This window comes from Hyla sarda, chromosome 8, assembly GCF_029499605.1.
Source record: "Hyla sarda isolate aHylSar1 chromosome 8, aHylSar1.hap1, whole genome shotgun sequence".
NCBI classification, from domain to species: domain Eukaryota; kingdom Metazoa; phylum Chordata; class Amphibia; order Anura; family Hylidae; genus Hyla; species Hyla sarda.
The window spans coordinates 144,111,550-144,118,622 of record NC_079196.1 but is presented as its reverse complement, the minus strand read 5'-3'; positions in this window follow the sequence as shown (position 1 = coordinate 144,118,622).

Sequence of the window (7,073 nt, the reverse complement as noted above, 5' to 3'; positions counted from 1 at the left end):
AGAGTTTGCCCTGGAAAAGCTGTCCTGCCTGGCCAGTAGTGTGCCATTAGACTGGTTGTTTAGTGTGGCAGGGGCCATAGTAGCTGCAAGGAGAACTCGTTTGTCTACAAAAAATGTGGAGAGACTGACCTTTGTGAAGATGAATCAGGCATGGATCAGCCAGGATTTCCACCCACCAATGCCAGATGCATCAGAGTAGATTGACCATGGTGCCACACCAACACTTCAAAAATATGGAGAGTGCTAAACATATTTAAGGTGCTGCTCCCCAGTTACAGACATTACTCTGCATCAGACCAAAAGTAAATATTGAGGATATGCATCAGCTAAAACTTAACTTTTCTTAGGATAAAATATATGTACCCAAAATTCTTTTGAAATCAAACAAAAGGAAAGGTGTGCAAAAAACACCATGTGCCATCTAGTATTGATGTGCTGCAAATACCTCTAAAAGGTAGAAGGGAGCAACGTATGGTCCACTGTAACCGGTCGGGGTAACAACTTCTCCTGTAAGGCCCTACTCATTAACCTCTCCCTATTTCCCCCTACAAACACTGCCATTTCCCAGGGTTTTCAGGTGGAAAGAGAGTTTGCTGTGTGGGGCTGCCCTTTTTAGGGTGAGTAACAATTGCCAAGAAGGGAATTAATAGGGCGAGAGTAGGGCCTTACAGGGGAAGTTTTTACCCCCACCTGCTACAATGGACCATACGTCGTTCTTCCACCTTTTAGGTGTCTTTGCATCACATCAATACTTGGTGGTGTAGTTGGCACACGCTGTGTCATTCAGCCACTATAAGGTCTCCTCATGCTTCCTCCACCTCCAGGCTGTGTAATTCAGCCACTATATGTTCCCCTCATGCTGCCGCCAACTCCACGCTGTGTTATTCAGCCACTATATGGTCTCCTCATGCTGCCACCACCTCCACGCTGTGTCATTCAGCCACTATATGGTCTGCTCATGCTTCTGCCACCTCTAGGCTGTGTCATTCAGCCACTATATGTTCTCCTCATGCTGCTGCCAATTCCAGGCTGTGTCATTCAGCCACTATATGTTCTCCTCATGCTGCTGCCAACTCCAGGCTGTATCATTCAGCCACTATATGGTCTCCTCATGCTGCTGTCAACTCCAGGCTGTGTCATTCAGCCACTATATGTTCTCCTCATGCTGCTGCCTCCAGGCTGTCATTGTGCCGCTCTGTGACAGAGGTTCTAATAGCGATACCTCTGTTCTGCATGTCATACTGAATAACAGGATTATTTCACTAACCCAGCACACACCCTATGCGTGTTACAGCAAGGCAAAGTGTTCTACACCCCTATTGAGGCTCTCTGTAGGCCAGAAATAGCCATTTTTAATAGAGATTTGCCGCAAATAAATGTGCGAAAATTCGTTGAATCGGCCAAATCAAATTTGCTCATCTCTATCTACTACAAGTGGTGCAGTGGCAAATCACCTCTACCTATAGCACTGCATACAGACCCCAAAGACTTCACTGTTGCAGTTGGAACATTTGCTATTTCTCTGGCAGTATTATACCAAGGGCACAGTGTGTGGCAGTATGATATTAATAGGCATGCTGTGTGGTAGTAATAGATTCAGGGACATGGTGTGTAGCAGTATGCTGATCATACAAGGAACAGTAGAGTTAAATCCTCCACAATTCAGTAGCTTATTTTACCATGTGACTTATTATCAGGTTAACAATAATGTTGTACAACAGGCAGCGCCTATTTCTTGCATGGTAGTGCGGCCTCTAGGAGTGCACTGATCGGTCCTTCACCGGATGGCAGACCTGGAAAAGCGGATTCCTATAAAAAATAGTAGAGTACCCCTGCACTATATGGCCAAAAGTATTAGGATAACCACAGAAGCTTCAGAACATCCAATTGTAAATCCATAGACATTTACCCCTTAACTGCAAATGGACGTATATGTACATCCACTGCAGGCTCCCGCTGTATGATGCGCTCAGCAGGTGAGCGCGCATCCTACCCGGTGGATCCCAGTTGCTATCAGTAACCGGGACCAACGGCTAATGCTGGACATCACCGATTGGGCTGATGTCTGGCATTAACCCTTTAGACGCCGTGATCAAAGTTGATCGCTGCATCCTAAAGCGGTTAATTCCGATCCTGGCTAGCTCAGTGGGCGAAATCAGTGGGCATCTCGATCAGGTGAGAGGACGGGGGGAGGTGTCTTACCTTTCTCCCTGCTGTCCGATCGGTGCTCTAGGCTTTCAGTCAGCTTTTCCAGGCTGAAGCAATGGAGCACCGATAACACCGATCAATGCTCTCCTATGGAGAAGCATTGATCAGTGTATGCAATCTAAAGATTGCATGTTATTCTACGGATAATTTGCACCTGAATAAAAGGGAGTCCGCTGTGCTGGGGGAGAGAATCCTGGAAGGGGTGGCTGAGTATTTAAACTAGGTGAGTGGGGGAGGATAAGAAAGCAAAGAAAGCAGACAGTGGGATGGATAGGTTAGAGAGGGGTAAGGACATAATGGTGGGTGGAGAGGAGTCCTGTGGGGGGAGGTTAAGAGCAGTGGATAAGGAGATCCATGTGTTACAAACCAGCCGTAAAAATAAATGTAGCCCGAAAAAAATTGTAACCCCAATAATTCAAAAAATTCCATTAGCCCCAATAACTCAATAACTACAATAAGCCCCATTAACTCAAAAAGCCCCATTAGCCCCAATAACTTAAATAATAACGTTAGACCCAATAACGCAAAAAATCCCATTAGCCCCAATAACTTAAATAATAACGTTAGACCCTATAACTCAAATAATAACATTAACCCCAATAACTTATAAAATCCCATTAGTGAGACTATATGTGTAAAACGTAATGGAAATGTAAAGTGTATGTTCACAAAAGCCAGAAGCCTAGCAAATAAAATGGGGGAGATTGAGGCCTTGATACTGGAGGAACATATTGATATAGTTGGGGTCACTTAGACATGGCTGGACTCCTCGCATGACTGGGCTGTCAATCTGCAGGGGTTTACATTGTTTCGCAAGGACAGAATGAACAGAAAAGGTGGTGGAGTCTGTATGTATGTTAAAAGTGGTATGAAAGTCAGTGTGAACGATGCCATAGTGTGTGATGATTTTGAGGATGTGGAATCATTGTGGGTAGAATTACAAAAGGATGGAAATACTGAAAAAATAGTATTTGGTTATTTGGTGTAATCTACAGACCCCCTAACATCACTGAAGAGATAGAAGGTCAGCTGCATAAACAAATAGAGAGGGCTGCCCGGGCAGGTACAGTGGTAATAATGGAAGAGTTTAACTATCCAGATATAGATTGGGGTCGGAGGTTGGCTAAAACTACAAAGGGGAGAAAATTCCTAAATTTATTGCAGGATAATTTTATGGGCCAGTTTGTGGAGGACCCAACAAGAAGTGATGCCTTGTTGGATCTGATCATTTCCAACAATGCAGAGCTGGTTGGTAATGTAACTGTGCGGGAAAACCTTGGTAATAGCGACCACAATATAGTTACTTTTGACTTAAAATGTAGAAAACAAAGACAGGCGGGGAAGGCAAAAACATATAACTTTAAAGAGGCAAATTTCCCTGGGATGAGAGCTGCACTACAGGACATAGACTGGGGGGAGGTGTTGTCAAATACTGATACAGAAGGTAAATGGGACATCTTTAAATCAACTCTAAATAACTATACAGCTAAATATATACCAAAGGGGAACAAATATAAACGATTAAAACTAAATCCTACATGGCTGACAAATGATGTTAAAAGAGCAATAAACAAAAAAAATGGCTTTTAAAAAATACAAATCTGATGGGTCAGCTATAACATTTAAACAGTACAAAGAACTTAATAAAATCTGTAAAAATTTAATAAAAACGGCAAAAATTAAAAATGAGAGACAAGTGGCCAAAGAAAGCAAAACTAATCCTAAATATTTTTTTTAGATATATAAATACAAAAAACCAAGGACGGAGCATGTAGGACCCCTTAATAATGATAATGGGGAGGTTGTCACGGGTGATCAAGAGAAGGCGGAGCTACTAAATGGGTTCTATAGTTCTCTATACACTATGGAAAAAGGAGCTGACATTGGCCAGGTCAGTGCTGGTAACACATCATGTAATGTAGAGATGGTACAAGGTAAGTTAAGTAAAGTAAATGTAAGCAAATCTCCAGGACCGGATGGACTGCACCCAAGAGTTCTTAGAGAGGTAAGTTCAGTAATATCTGTACCCTTGTTCATGATATTTAGAGATTCTCTGGTGTCTGGTATTGTGCCAAGGGACTGGCGCAAGGCGAATGTGGTGCCAATCTTCAAGAAGGGCTCTAGGTCTTCCCCAGGAAACTATAGACCGGTAAGTTTAACGTGCATTGTGGGTAAATTGTTTGAAGGACTTATAAGGGATTACATACAGGAATACATAGGGGATAATAGTATTATAAGTGATAACCAGCATCGGTTTACTAAGGATAGAAGTTGTCAAACCAATCTAATTTGCTTTTATGAAGATGTGAGTAGAAGCCTTGACAGAGGAATGGCTGTGGATATAGTGTTTCTGGATTTTGCTAAAGCATTTGATACTGTCCCTCATAGACGTCTGACAGGTAAGTTAAGGTCTTTGGGCTTGGAAACTTTAGTTTGTTACTGGATTGAACATTGGCTCATGAATCGTACCCAGAGAGTGGCATTTTATTTATCAATGATATAGAGGATATATATAGATATATCTCTGCAGATGACACCAAGCTTTGTAGCACAGTACAGTCTATAGAGGATGTGCATAAGTTACAAGATGACTTGGATAGACTAAGTGTCTGGGCATCCACTTGGCAAATGAGGTTTAATGTGGATAAATGTAAAGTTATGCATCTGGGTATTAATAACATGCATGCGTCATAAGTCTCAGGGGGAATAAAACTGTCAGAGTCGCTGGTAGAGAAGGATCTGTGTGTACTTGTAGATCACAGACTACAGAATAGCATGCAATGTCAGGCTGCTGCTTCTAAAGCCAGCAGGATATCGTCATGTATCAAAAGAGGCATGGACTCAAGGGACAGGGACATAATACTCCCCCTTTATAAAGCATTGGTACGGCCTCACCTGGAATATGCTGTTCAGTTTTGGGCACCAATCCATAAAAGGGACACTGCGGAGCTGGAAAAGGTGCAGAGACGCGCGACTAAACTAATATGGGGCATGGAACATCTTAGCTATGAGGAGCGATTAAAGGAGTTACAATTGTTTAGTCTTGAGAAGAGACGTTTAAGGGGGGATATGATAAATGTATATAAGTATATTAATGGCCCATACAAAAAATATGGAGAAAAACTGTTCCAGGTTAAACCCCCCCAAAGGACGAGGGGGCACTCCCTCCGTCTGGAGAAGAAAAGGTTTAGTCTAAAGGGGCGACACGCCTTCTTTACCATAAGAACTGTGAATTTATGGAACAGTCTACCTTGTGAACTGGTCACAGCAGGAACAATTAATAGCTTTAAAACAGGGTTAGATACATTCCTAGAACAAAATAACATTAATGCTTATGCAGAATTATAAAACAACATCCCTTCCCCTTATCCCCTTAACACCCCAACCCTTCAATTCCCTGGTTGAACTTGATGGACGTATGTATTTTTTCAACCATACTAACTATGTATTATAGAGCCCTATGGGGACAAAAAAAAGTGTAAAAAAATAAATAAAAAAAGTTAATAAATATGCATTAACCCCTTCCCTAATAAAAGTTTAAATCACCCCCCATTTCCCATTTTTCAAATAAAACGTAAAAAAAATAAAAATTAAAACCTAAACATGTGTAAATGTCTGAACTATTAAAATATGATGTTAATTAAACTGCACGGTCAAAAGTACAAGCAAAAAAAAAAGTCCAGAGATGCGTATTTTTGGTCACTTCATATACTAGAAAAAAATTAATAAAACGCGATCAAAAGGTGCCATCAAAATAAAAATGGTCCCGATAAAAACTTCAGATCATGGTGCAACAAATGAGCCCTGATACATCCCAATATACGGAAAAAATAAAAAGTTATAAGGGTCGTAAGTGGACAATTTGAAACATACTAATTTTGGTGCATGTAGTTATAGTTTTGGTGCAAGTAGTAAAATAAAATAAAACCTATATAAATTAGGTATCTTTGTGACCGTGCGGACCGACAGAATGAATATAAGGTGTCATTTGTACTGAAAAGCGCACTGCGTAGAATTGGAAGCCCCCAAAATTTACAAAATGGTGTTTTTTTTATTTTATTTTGCTCCACAAATATTTTTTCCCTGGTTTCGCAGTAGATTTTGTGGTAAAATTATCAATGGTATTGCAAAGTAAAATTGGTGGCGCAAAAACTAAAAGCCCTCATATGGGTCTGTAGGTGGAAGATTGAAAGTGTTATCATTTTTAGAAGGTGAAGAGGAAAAAACAAAAGTGAAAAAATGGCCGAGAGGGAAGGGGTTAAGGACACGCGCCGTAAATGTACAGTGCAGCAGTGGGTAATTTTGTGCACAACTATAAATTAATCTCACAGCTATGAAGCGAGTGCAGGAGCAGTGCTCAATACATCGCAGGTGAGCTTCGGCTGCTATCACCGATAATGGTGGACAACAGTGATCATGTTTATTATGCCTGCCGTTAACCCTTCTGATGCCGTGATCAACACTAATTCATCAGATCACTACTTCTATTTAAAAATCTTAATCCTTCCAGTACTTATTAGCTGCTCAATATTACATAGGAAATTCTTTTCTTTTTAGATTTCTTTTCTGTCTGTCCACAGTGCTCTCTGGACAGTTCCTAAAATGTACAGAGGTGTCAGCAGAGAGCACTGTGGACAGACAAAAAAGAAATAAAAAAAGAATAGAGTTTCCTCTGTAATATTCAGCAGCTAAAAAGTACCGGAAGGATTAATCTGTTAAGCTCTTTGGCACCAGTTGATTTAAAAAAAAAAGTTTTTCACCTAAGTACCCCTTTAAGGTCCTTACCTTCCAAAAATCTAATTTTTCACCTACAGACCTATATGAGGGCTTGATTTTTGCACCACTAATGTTAATTTGTATATACA